This window comes from Sorex araneus, chromosome X (genome assembly GCF_027595985.1).
Source record: "Sorex araneus isolate mSorAra2 chromosome X, mSorAra2.pri, whole genome shotgun sequence".
NCBI lineage: Eukaryota > Metazoa > Chordata > Mammalia > Eulipotyphla > Soricidae > Sorex > Sorex araneus.
This window is the reverse complement of record NC_073313.1, coordinates 253,061,491-253,075,520: the sequence shown is the minus strand read 5'-3', so window position 1 is coordinate 253,075,520 and position 14,030 is coordinate 253,061,491.

Sequence of the window (14,030 nt, the reverse complement as noted above, 5' to 3'; positions counted from 1 at the left end):
CCAGCTCCCATGGAGGCCCTCGGTGCTCTCCTAAGGGGCATGAGGCTATCATTATCCCAGCCAGAGCTTCCTCTGCTCTCAGGGAATGAAAAACTAGTGAGGAAATAAACGAAGCAGTTGTTCATTCAATGCAATTCCAGGAACAGGCAGGGACCCCCTCAAAGGACTGATGTATCCCCCAATGAAGCCCACAGTCACTGATGAACCATGAGTATGACTGAGGCCTGGTCTCACACACCCTGGGGCTGCCCCAGCTCTCCACTCTGTGCTCGATGGGACTCCCTCCATTGGGCCCCAGTGCCCACCTCTGCCAGCTCCAGAGAATTCTTCCACCTGAGACACAGATTCTCACTAGGCTCTGGGGAACCCAGTCCATCAGCCGGTGATCAAGTTCGGTGGCAACAACAAAATCCCACTTTTCCAGTGATGGGAATAAATAGGTATTCTTGTTCCTTGAGAATGACCACATTCAGAGGCTGTAGGTCACGGTCACAGTGCTGGTGACTAAGAGCATCCAAGCAAAGTCTGAAAAATTCTCCTGACCGTTCCTGCCTGGCTACCAGGTGGCTGCTCTGGCACCAGAAGTTTCCCAAGTGTTAATCAGGAGGGCAGAGAGGGAGGTCAGAGGGAGGGATGATCCGTGTCTCTATTAAGAAAGCAAATGATTACAATAGCCAGAACCTAGAAAAAACCTGAGTGCCCAAGAACAGATGATTGGTTAAAGAAACATTGGTACATCTACACAATGGAATACTATGCTGCTGTTAGAAAAGATGAAGTCACGACCTTTGCATATAAGTGGATCAACATGGAAAGTATCATGCTAAGTGAAATGAGTCAGAAAGAGAGAGACAGACATAGAAAGATTGCACTCATCTGTGGAATATAAAATAACAGAATAGGAGACTAACACCCAAAAATAGTAGAGATAAGTACCAGGAGGTTGGCTCCAAGGCTTGAAAGCTGGCCTCACACTCTGGAGGAAGGGACAACTCACATAGAGAAGGGAACACCAGGTAAAGTGTGATTTGAGGACCCACACGGGATGGGAGATGCGCACTGAAAATAGAATATAGACCAAACACAATGGGCACGCAGTGCCTCTGTTGCAAACCACAGCATCCAAAAGGAGAGAGATATCAAAAGGGAATGCCCTGCCACAGAGGTGGGGTGGGGTGGAAGGGATGGGGTGGGAGGGTGGGAGGGGTACTGGGAACACTGGTGGAGGGGACTGGGCACTGGTGGAAGGATATAAACAAAATGCAAACATGAAAGCTCATAACTTTGTAACTGTAACTCATGGTAATTCACTAATTAAAAAAAGTTTTTTTAAAAAAGAAAAGAAAACAAATGATAAGGCCAGAACAAGAACACAGGCAGTTGATCACAGTTGGCCCCTGGCACCGTAGATGGTTCCCTGAGCCCTGTCAGGAATGAGTCCTGGGCACAGAGTGGGGAATAAGCCCTGAGAACCACTAGGTATGACCCCAAGCCCTCTCCAAAATATCAACAACAAAATTTCCTTTTAAAATAAGGAAAAATGGAGGCAGTCTGGTGAGCAACGCGGCCGGAGAAATGCTCCGGACCCGAATCCGGGCCAACAACACCAGGGATCCAGACGGAGGAGGTACAGCTGGCACACCTTCTCCGGATGGAGCCCTGGCGACACTGAGAAGCAACTAACACGGCTCCGGGTTGCGGGACTGGAACACATCCGAGCCGCGGGGGGACACTGGAGTGGGGCAGCGCCTGCCCGAACTCCAAATGGTCCCGGCCGCCGGAAGTCCCGCCCTCGACCCACCCTTGGCACCATCTTCCCACCTTCAACAGAGAAGAGACCAGGCAGTCTGGTGAGCAACGCGGCCGGAGAAATGCTCCGGACCCGAATCCGGGCCAACAACACCAGGGATCCAGACAGAGGAGGTACAGCTGGCACACCTTCTCCGGATGGAGCCCTGGCGACACTGAGAAGCAACTAACACGGCTCCGGGTTGCGGGACTGGAACACATCCGAGCCGCGTGGCCTCATCAGTGGCCGCGCGACCTTTTCTGAAAACTGAAAACATACAATCTTTTAATGACAAACCAATTATCAAATGCTTCCTTAGTAGGGCTGTCTTCCTTGGGGGGAAACTCCAACAACAATAGTGAGTTTTGTTTTGCAATATGGAATGTAATCAAGGTAGAGAGAAAATGAAGTGAAATTCATCAGTTATACAGTTGGTGGGGGGCTGTGGCGGGGGTATACTGGGGATTTTGGTGGTGGAATAGGGGCACTGGTGAAGGGATGGTGTTTGAATATTGTATAACTGAGACATAAACCTGAAAACTTTGTAACTTTCCACATGGTGATATAATAAAAATTTTAAAAACTTAAAAAAATAAATAAAATAAAATAAGGAAAAATGTTCCCCCAAAATTCTCAGCAGATTTCTATCTACCTTATCACCAGCTGAAATAGGCCACCTCACTGCCGATCAACCCAGAAATGAGGTTTGTGGGGTGAGCACATGAGTGGGCCAAGCCAATCAGTACTGGAGGAAGAAGGGGTGAGAGATAATTCCAAGGCAAACTTTGTAAGGGAGGCAGACAAATTCAGCAAGCACATGTCAGGGTTGGCATCAGACTTGGGCACGTGATCCAGTCCACTAGAGCCTGTCAAATCTATCCACTCCCCTATGTTAACCACGAGCTCTTTTTCCTTCTGCAACTCTGAGGCACTATTTCCTCAATTCTAAAGGGAGGATAGAAGACAATTAATGCAAAGCAGTGCTTTTGATTTAAACATCCGAACTCCGCTGTTGATGGGGAGATCAGAAGGAAAGGAGGCCTTGGGATTTTCCTTCTGCGATGACATTTGTTTTTAATATGACTTTCATGTCCAGAGTAAGCCACTAATAGAATTAACCAAATGAAAGCAACAAAAATAAAAGGCTAAGGATATGACCCCAGCATCTGTTGGAAGAAAGGTAATCAGACAAATTGGGGTCCCCCATCGCGACAGATTTTTCAGGATTATCTGGAGGACGTTTTCAGAAGCCAAGCAAATTGCCTCGGTGCAGCTGCCCTGCACCCCCGCCTCCATCATTACTTTGATGCAGCCGGATAAAGACTTCAAAATGCAAATCACTGCAAATGGATAGTGATGAAGCGACCGAGAAAAGGAAGCGCTGCTGCTCCCTGCTGAAAGAGCAGAAGGTGGGAGTTCACTGAGTGCCAACATCCCTGCGTCCCTTGTGGGGATCACAGCAGAAACTCAACGGGGCTGGGGAGAGGTTGACTCCCGGTCCAAGGTGTCACGCACACACAAGACAGGGATGCCTGTCCCGCCCCCAGAGAAAGCCAACTGGGGCAGATTTCTTTGGTGAGTGTTCTCTTCCCCGTGAAGACTGAACTTCTCCGTTTGTTAGGACAGGGGAGGAGAGCCCAGCTGATGGACATGCTTGGCAGCATGCCAATCTAAGCCAAGCCCGCCGAAGGGAAGGGGAGGCTGCCGCCGTTGGTGGAAGGAAACCCCAGATCAGGGTGACTTCTGTGCTTTACACGCTCAGTTCTCGGTTAGCCAAGCAGGTGTTCCTGCTCAGCGTCTTATCTTTAGGGAGTGGATCAGGGTGCTATTTTTTGGATCCCTGACCTTCCTAATCCATCATCTATCATTCCTTTTCTGTCTTCTATAGCCTGTCTTATTTAGGTTAAGTAGACTGTTTTCTACATAAAAGTGAATAGGCAAGACACATGAGTTTCCTAGCGTGGCATCAATGTACTACAGTGCGGGTGGTTCAGAACAATAGAAGTTAGGGAAAGGGTGTAGCTCAGTGGAAGAGCATATGCATTGCATGCATGTGGTCCTATGCTTTTTTAAAAAATTATTCTCTCACAATACCCAAAACTAGAAGTCTAAAGTAGAGAATTCTAAAATTGAATCTTTTCTTGCTCCTTCCAAGTATCTGGTGTTTGCCATTGATTCTTGGCAATTCTCAAGTTATTGCAACATCATGCTCATCTCTGCCTCCATCATCCTCTTTCTGGCTGTCTTTCACCTGTGCACGTCTCCGTGTCCAAATAGCTCTTCCCTCCAAGGACACTAGTCACTACATTTAGGGCCTACTCTAATCCTGTACAACCTCACCTTGACCTATTACATGTGCAGAAACTCTGTTCCCAAATGAAGTCCAGGAACTGGGTGTGAAGACGTAAATATATTCTTGATGGGAGGATGGGTACAGCTCAATCCCCCCCAAAAAAATTCTGTCACTCTCACTTTCACTCTCACTGTCATCCCATTGCTCATCGATTTGCTCAAACAGGCACCAGTAACGTCTCCATTGTGAGACTTGTTGTTACTATTTTTGGCATATAGAATACATCACCACGGGTAGCTTGCCAGATTCTGCCATGTGGGCTAGATACTCTCAGTAGCTTGCCGGGCTCTCAGAGAAGAGTGGAGGAATTGAACCCGGGTTGGCCACATGCAAGGCAAATGCCCTACCCGCTGTGCTATTGCTCTAGTCCCCCCAAAATTCTAATAATCTTATTTTTTAACTCTGTGGATTAGTTTATTTCTGTCCCCTGTTAAGATAGGATAAAGATTTTAAAAATAAAAAATAAAGTGATCTACAAGAAGAAAACATCCAACCCCATCAAAAAATGGGGTGAAGAAATGAACAGAAACTTTACCAAAGAAGAAATACGAATGGCCAAAAGGCACATGAAAAAGTGCTCTACATCACTAATCATCAGAGAGATGCAGATCAAAAACAACCACAAGATACCACCTCACACCACAGAGACTAGCACACATCCAAAAGAACAAAAGCAACCGCTGTTGGAGAGGATGTGGGGAGAAAGGGACCCTTCTACACTGCTGGTGGGAATGCCGACTGGTTCAGCCCTTCTGGAAAACAATATGGACGATTCTCAAAAAATTAGAAATTGAGCTCCCATTTGACCCAGCAATACCACTGCTGGGAATATATCCCAGAGAGGCAAAAAAGTATAATCGAAATGGCATCTGCACATGTATGTTCATCGCAGCACTGTTTACAATAGCCAGAATCTGGAAAAAACCCGAATGCCCTAGAACGGATGACTGGTTGAGGAAACTTTGGTACATCTATACAATGGAATACTATGCAGCTGTTAGAAAAAAGGAGGTCACAAATTTTTTATTTAAGTGGATCGGCATGAAAAGTTTCATGCTAAGTGAAATGAGTCAGAAAGAGAGAGACAGACATAGAAAGATTGCACTCATCTATGACATATAGAATAACAGAGTGGGAGACTAACACCCAAGAATTGTAGAAACAACTACCAGGAGGTTGACTCCATGGCTAGGAGGCTGGCCTCACATTTTGGGGAAAGGGCAACTCAGAGAAGGGATCACCAACTATAATGTAGTCAAAGGCCATGTGGGAGAAGGGAGTTGCGGGCTGAATGAGGGCTAGAGACTGAGCACAGTGGCCACTCAACACCTTTATTGCAAACCACAACAGCTAATTAGAGGGAGAGAACAGAAGGGAATGCCCTGCCACAGTGACAGGGTGGGGTGGGGGAGAGATGGGATTGGGGAGGATGGGAGGGATGCTGGGTTTACTGGTGGTGGAGTATGGGCACTGGTGAAGGGATGGGTTCCCGAACTTTGTATGGGGGAAGCATAAGCACAGATGTGTTTAAATCCGTAACTGTAGCCTCATGGTGATTCATTAATTAAAAATAAATAAATTTATTATTAAAAAAAGGAAAAAAAATAATAAAGTGATGACACAACTCCCTAAGCCCTAGTCACCACTTCTTTATGGTCCAACACTCCCATTGTAAAGGCAGCCAAATACTCTGGAAATAAACTAGACATATGAGACCCGAGTCTAGATTTGTTATTTACTGTAAAATCTAAGCAAAGTCATTTCACTTCTGTGTATCTACATGGTGGCACTTAAATTGGGTCCGAGTTTCTTGTGATGTGGGCAATGCATCATCCATCAGTTAAAGACCAGGTGGATACACACAAATTCAATGCTGAGAAATTGTATTAGAAATTGTTGTCGTATGAACTGTATGTCCCAAATCTTAGTGGGTCCCTGTGTTAACTTCTGCTGTATTACAAACCATCAGAAATGCTTTCATAGCACAAGACAAGCCTTAGTGAGTGATCTGACACCTGTGGCCTATAGTTCTGCTTGTTGGCCCCATTCAGCTGATTTCAGCTGAGCTCACTACCACAGTTGAAGCAAGAAGATAGACCAGCATTACTTGGCCTCATGTCTGATCATCTCTTGACCGGGGTGACGGTAACAGAGTCACATGATGCTTACAATCATGGTTAGCCTGGGCTAATTCACATGCTGGTCAAAGTTTCCAAGAAGACTAATAGAGAGGGAATCCCAACATAAAATTTTCCGGTTGGTGCCAACATATATTTGCTCTTTTCCATTATCCAAACAAACAACACAGCCAAAACAAGCCAATGGTACCTGGGAGAACCTTTGGAGCTGAGGATTAAACTCAAGGCCTCACACTGTTAGTCAAGTCCTTTGGGCTCTCTCCCTGACCACCAAAGACTTAACATCTTTCATATCTCCCCAACACTTGCTCATCTCCTTAACAAAATAATAATAATAATAACACTTAGGTCCAGACAGCCAGAATCTAGTTAAAATATGATAGCATTTCACTCAGCAGTGAAGAAAGCCAGCAGGCACCATAACACCGGAGAATTCTCCGGGCTTCATACCAAGCCGATATCTCCGGGATGCCCCAGATGGAGCAGGTGCAGTCTCCCCGCCTTCTCCAGATGGAACCCTGGCGACCGTGAGCTTCTACAGGCTTGGCTTGTATGTGGCTACAGGACTACTCCTCCGAACCGTATGGTAGCACTGAAACCGGGATGTTCCATCCCGGCTCCCAGTTACTACCCACGAACGGCTCCTGGCTCCTGAATGGCCATGATCCAGAGGCACATAAACCAATTTCGGAACCCAGTGGCTTTTGGCAGAAATCCCTCCAGACTTATTACTAAAATATCAAAAATCCAAAATGCTCTTCATATCAGCAATAGAAAACAAATTATCTAATGATGCCTTTTCGGCAGGTCTGATTGTTGGGGAAAATTCCAAATAATAATGATGGGTCTTTTGTTGAAATATTGAATGTGATCAAAGCGGAGAGAGAGGAAAATGGAAATCATCTGCCACATAGGTGGGGGAGGGGTGGGATGGGGGCATACTGGGGTTCTTGGTGGTGGAGGGTGTGCACTGGTGAGGGGATGGGTGTTTGATCATTGTATGACCAAGACTTAGACTGGAAAGCTTTGTAACTGTTCTATTGGTGATTCAATAAAAAAATATATATGATAGTATTACATTTTCACATTATTTCTTTTATAGTTACCTTGTATTCATGCAAAGTGGTTTTATCATTAAAATACTAAAAGAGATCCTCCTGTTTTAAAAAATATGATTTTTCCAAGTGAGTTATTTGTAAGAAAATAAGAAAGAACCAAGGTAGCACATACATCTTATGATGCCAGACGTCTTACAAAAGCAAAATGACAAATATTAGGGAAATACTGAACAAGAAGGTCTTACAAATGTGGAGGAAAGGCCACATCTCCGGAAACATGGCAGAAAGGAGACGCTGAGTGTTGAGACCCGCACGGCACCAGTCAAGAGCCTCACTGGTGTGAAATGACTTGGCCATGGTGCCAAAGGAGTTGGCAGAAGTATGTGGAAGAGTTAAAGGTCGATGGTTAGGACCACTTCTAAGGGGTCGTTCAGCCAACCAGGAAGCGCATGTGACCCATCCGCTTCCCACACGGCTCGGGGTGGTCCCCACATGTCTGTATGCTTCAGACATGGGGATAAATGGAATACAAAGAGCACTGTGGCAAACTGAAGACTCTGTTTCACCCTAAATTCTTGTCTTACTTGTGCTGGAGTTGTTTCCTTGTCATATTCTGTTCTGTCAAGAAGCTATGTCCCGTTTTTCTTTTCAACGCCACTTCTCAACACAGTTACAATCGTGTGAAGATGATGGTCTGAATATGTAGAGTTGTTGCACCTCCACCTCAAGCAAAGTGTCCAACCCTCCACCATTGTCCCTTTGCCATTTCTAATCCACCTCTTCCTTCCTTCTCCTTTAAATCTCCATCCCCACATCCCTTCACGGCTTGGTAACCTCAGTTTTGCATTCAGAGGCCAAAGTTGAATGTCATCATCCAGTACTGTTGATTCCCTTGTTTTGTCTCCATCTATCACAGATGAGTGAAATCATTTGTCTTTTTCCCTCTGATGGATTTCACTTAACACCCTACAGTTCTGAAATTCTTAGTTGAAGCCTAACCATTGGTGTGATTGTATCAGAAGGCCCGGGTGTGGATAAGGTAATATGAGTTAGATAAGGTCATAAAGTTTCTCCCCTCTCTCTCCCCTCCTCTCTCTCTCCCTCTCTCCCTCTCCTTCTCCATTTCCCTCCCTCCATCTCTCCCTCTCTCTCTCTCACTCTTTCTTGCTCTCTTACTCCTCTCTCTCATATGCACACCACACCACACCATCTGCAAACCAGAACAAGAATGCTCACTAGGAACCAAATCAGTCAGCACCCTGACTTGGATTTCCAGTTTCCAGAACTGTAAAAAATAAACATCTGTTGTCTAAGCCACCTGGTCTACAGTATTTTGATCTAGCTATCCAAGCTGCCTAATACAAACTTTATTGGACAGATCCTACTTGGCACTTTGGAAAGCTACACTCTTTAGTACTCAAAGATTTTCATCAGATGAAGAATTTCTAGAAGTTTGCTTGGCAATAGTCTTTGGACTCTGCATAATCACTCAAGAAAATCAATTTTACTACTTATATATCTTTGGTATGCTTATGACATTTTTACCTCATTTGATCACCCTCACCAATCACTCTTATTTTTGGCAATTTGAAGAAAAAGCACAAAGGTTAATCACCTACCACTGGATCTCAGCGTCTGAGTACACGTCCATAAAAGAAGTTACAGGAAATTTTGAGTCATAATATTGGCAATGACTTGAGAAGAGCATATAGATTCCTAAATGAGACAAAGGAAAAGGCATGTGTTTGAAAATTTTCTATGTGTTCACTTAAAACAAATCTTTTTCCATTGCTTGTTTCACATTGACTATATTTGTGTTCATTCACAAATATAGTCAACAATTCCTATTTAGAAGTCTACTATACGTGTACCTACATATGTATTCTATACCGATGTAATATATTTTGCTTCCCAAGTATTCTGGTAGAAAAGAGGTACATTTAAGAGATGAGCTACAATTGGGGCTGGAAGAATAGTACAGAAGGCAGAACATTTGCCTTGCACGGCAATCCCTAGCACCACATGTGGTTCCCCTAGCCCCTTCAGGAGTGATCCCTGAGTGACAACAAGGAGCAAACCCAGAGCACCACAGGAGGTGACCTCCCAAAGTGAGAGATGAGATACTTCACTGACACCTAAATCAGAAAATCAAACAGAAAGCTTATGCCTGGAGTTTAAATCCAAATTTCAGAACACAAAAAAACCATCTATCCTATGTTCCTGATAGAGCCCAGCATACTCCATACACATATAGAGTACGTGGAGCATTTTAAAGATACGTGTACAATACACATCTTATATATGTAGTACTGCCAGTATGGATTCAGCCATGAAGCTATATGTAATGGGACACACTGGAAATTCAGTCCTGGTGCAGTTTCCTGGACGATTCCTTTCTCCTTTCCCTGTAGATCCAAGAGTTACACTTGAAGAACACAATGTCAGTTCAAGTGTATCAACTATTTCCCTTTACAAACATAAAAGAAAGTAATGAAAACCCAAGTCAAACACCCCAGCTTCTGGAGCTTGGACCTATGGCAACAAAATAACAACTCCTATTTTAGCACAGAATCCTAAACAAATAAAAGAAAAATGAAATCGTAGATGTTTTTATGCCAAGTCAACAAAGTGCAAAGAAAACTCCCAAATCCATAGTTCTAGACCCAGAGCAATGAAGTAACTGTCAGGTCTGGGATTTGATTTTACGCTGTATACCAACTAATAAATTCATAGGTTACTGTTTCACCGTACTGAGAAAAGACGGGAGACTCCTGGGTCAGAAACAAAGAACTTGATTACTCAGGTTTCAGCAGAAGCAAAAGCATCTTTGTGTGTGTCTTAAGTTTCCCCTGCTCCTGTGTCCTATTGGATCAACACTATGGGCCCAAATGGATGCTCTGTACCTAGTGGGTTTGCAACACAGATGAGAAACTCTGAACTCTGAGGTCCTGCTGCTTTCTAGTAAGCAGTAAACAAAGCTGTCATTTATCTTGCCATTTATTAAGAGAGAGATTACCAAACCCCTCACGTTCTGCTCACCGTAAACAAAACTCTGAGAAATGGTGTAGTAAAAATTGGTCAGAGCTTTTCAATCTTGACATATTTTGCCAAAAAGGCAAGAAAACTCAGAGCTCACAGCAGAATGCTTCTCCCAAAAATAAGCAGTGTTCTTTACTGTAATGTGAGATGGTCATCCACAGCAGGTATAATCGTGGTGGACACTCACTGCTATCTCCTTACCTTAATGTTCTCTGCCTACCCCCAATAAATCATATGTATATATTCATAATTTCCTCAGATATATTCTGAAATCTCCTGGGTAAATCATATTGGAAAATGAAGCCATAGTTTAAAAACCCTAAATGAAAATTCCCTACGCGGATCCATTATAAAGGAAATGTTCATCCCTTAATTTATCTGTTTGTAAATTTGTGGGGTTATGAATATTGGATTTTTTCAAAGTAAACGATGCCCATCTGGGTACAACCCAGTCATTTGTAATAAATTGTGGTGAATTACAAAAAGCAAATCTTTCAAGCGTGTCTGATTTGACCACACCCATATAAACAATCATTGACCAAATAAATCCCATCCCAATGTTTAAACTGCATTTGTTTTTTTTTTTATACTTTAAAATTTCCCCATAAGTGTTTTTATATGCCTCAACTCCCAAGTCAAGACAGACACAGCTGTTTTGAGTGGATGATCTCAGTGTTGGGATTCAAAACTCATTTAAGAAAATAATCTCCCTTTACACAATTCTAGTACGTCACAGTCACAAATTAGCAGGTATGTAGCAAAGTACTCCCAGAACTTGTGTTCTTCTTTCTATAATGTCTTTTCTTACATATTCTTTTCTCTTAGCCATATCTAGCGATTCTCAGGATGATACTCCTATATCTGTGCTCAGGAATCACTTCTGGTTGTGCTCAAGGAGACCATTTGGGAAGCTGGGGATCAAACTCAGGTCGATTGCATGCAAGGCAAGCGCCCTATCCACTGTACTACCTCTCCGGTCCCATTTTTCCTTATCTATTCTTAACAAAATTTTCCTCCCCTTCTACTTCATTCATCCCACCAAGAATAAGTTGTTCCCTCACTGATAGTAATTTGAAAATTTTGGTACTATCACTCAGAGCTATGAAGCAAACCTATGGGCCTTTTCAGGAAGAAAAATGTCTGCTTTCTCCTTTACTACATTACGTTTTATAAATGTATAAAGCACAGTCACAGCAGTGCAGGGAGGTCAAAGTGACATAAAATATGATTTCTCTGCTATATAAGAAAAACAAAAGCACTAATAAGGAGAAAGAGAATTTCTAGTACCTGCCAGCGCTACTTAATAGTCCTCTAGGAATCCACAGCGCAGAGCTGAGAACAGAGAAAGTACAAAATAAATTTTGTTGAAATACAAACACATTCTATTTGGTAGAGTCTAATACCTTGTCTTATATTGGTAGAGCACTTCCTGACATAAAATATTTCCCATGCACATTTTCATTAGATGCTCACTACAGTCCTATCAGGAAGTGTTGGCAAAATACTTGGATCAGAAATAAGTCAAAAACAGATTCTCTGTCAAACTGCCTAAACTCACCTTAGTCCTTTGTTCTTTATAATACCTCTGGTTCCATATGTGGCTACTGGAGAATGGCAGGTGCTTTTGTTACCTCCATGTCTAGAGAAGTAACCAAGACAGCCAATATGGAGTTCACTGTCCTCTCTCCAGTAAACACACAGCCACTTGAGCAGCTAGCAGCAATATAAATGGAAGAAGAGATCCCAAATGAGAGGCATATCTCTCTTTGCAGAATGGATTCAAGTGATAGTAACCAAAATCAACTTGTCCCGTTGCCCAGTAGCTCATCAGGTAGGGCTTTCGGGTCACCCTGCCTGTAGTTTGCTCTAACTTTTAATCGAATATTTCCTTTTGATAGACTCAAGTGCTGGTTCATTGAAGACTTTAGTAGAAAAAACTCAGAGGTTGGGAGTGTCTACCCAAACTCTACCAGATGTCAGAAAACTATAAACTCCCTAAACCGGTTCATATTTCCAGCTAGGGATGTTAAGGAGAAAGGTTACATTGGCTTTCAGATGATGGGAGGATTAAGGGCAGGATCAGATGATTCTAGGAACATAAAGATATGGTAGAAAGTGGTTAAGGATTCAGCATTAACTAGAATTTCTCACTATGGATAGGTTACCTAACATATCTGAACCTTGGATTTGTCATCTGTAAAACTGATTTAGTACTATTCACCTCAGATAATATATAATTCCTAATAATATACTTAGGAATATTAAAACAGTGATTCTCACACTTATATGTGGTATTTAGAGTAACTGGATGGGGAAAAAATGCAATGGTTTTGATGGGGGATGTCTAGATCATCCTTGGCCCCAGGTTCTAGGGAAGAGAAGGAAAGAAATAGAGTGATGGAAAAGATAAGAAGAGATGGATGAGAAGCAAAAGAGACAGGGGTGAAAAGATTCAGGTACGTCAGTGGGGTTAAGGAATGATAGAATTAAATATTCCAACCACAAAGTCAACCTCTTGTGAAATCACGAGACTCAAACTTTAATTGCCAAAAAGGTGCCTGTCAAGATGGCAGGCTGGGATTGGTTTATGTGAGCCATAGGAGAGGGACATAGAACGATGGAGGACCCCAGTTGATACTGGTGGCAGGACCAGTGATGGAACATTGTATGCCAAATGCCCAACTATGAATAACTTTGTAATTCATGGTACTTTAATAAAATAATATTAGAAAAATAAGACAGTGCTTCTGTGCATTTGACACAGAATCGGGCTTGTTCCTGGTACTATCTTCTCTACGTAGTTGAGAAAACAAACCTCTGGTCTTTGTATCTCCAGCATGTGTCATCATGTATGGAACATGGAAAGCTATCAACATGCAAGTAGGCCTCGAAGGCAAGGTGGAGTCTAAGTTAGAAAAGCGTTGACATGGTAAGATTGAATCAGGTGAACACTGCCAGATGGAGGGAAGTAAACACAGTTTCATGAAAGACACAGAGAAAAGCAGTAAGACATTACCGTCCTGGGGCTGGAGTGACAGGACAACTGTAGGGCGTCTGCCTTGCACATGGAAAACCCAGGTTCGAATCCCGGCATCCCATACGGTCCCCTGAGCACCACCAGGAGTAATTCCTGAGTGCAGAGCCAGGAGTAACCCCTGTGCATCACCAGGTGTGACCCAAAAAGAAAAAAAAAAAGACTTTAACAGATCTCTGACTCTGGACAGAGATCAGCAAACATTTCTATAAGGGGCCAGTCAATAAATATTTCATGCAGGGCAAACCAGTTTCTGTCACAACTGCTCAGCTCAATATTGAGCGTGAAAGCAGCCTATAGACAGTCAGGGAAATGAATGCAAATGAGCCAGGCTGTGGCCCAATAAGACCTCGCTTCTGAGCACTACATTTTGAGTGCCATGTCATTTTCACATGTCACAAAAGAGTCTTCTTTTCCTCTTTCTATTTAAAAATGTAAATTCCTTACATTCTTAGCTCACAGACTCTAAAAATTCAGTGGTGGGCTGGATGTGATCCATGAGCTCCTGCACTAGCGAGTTAGCCCAAAACTTTGCCTCTGCACATTCCCCCTCCCTGGTGGAAACCTCAAAAAGTCTGTGTCCTTGCTTGCTCCCTGTGACAGTTTCCTGGGGCAGCTG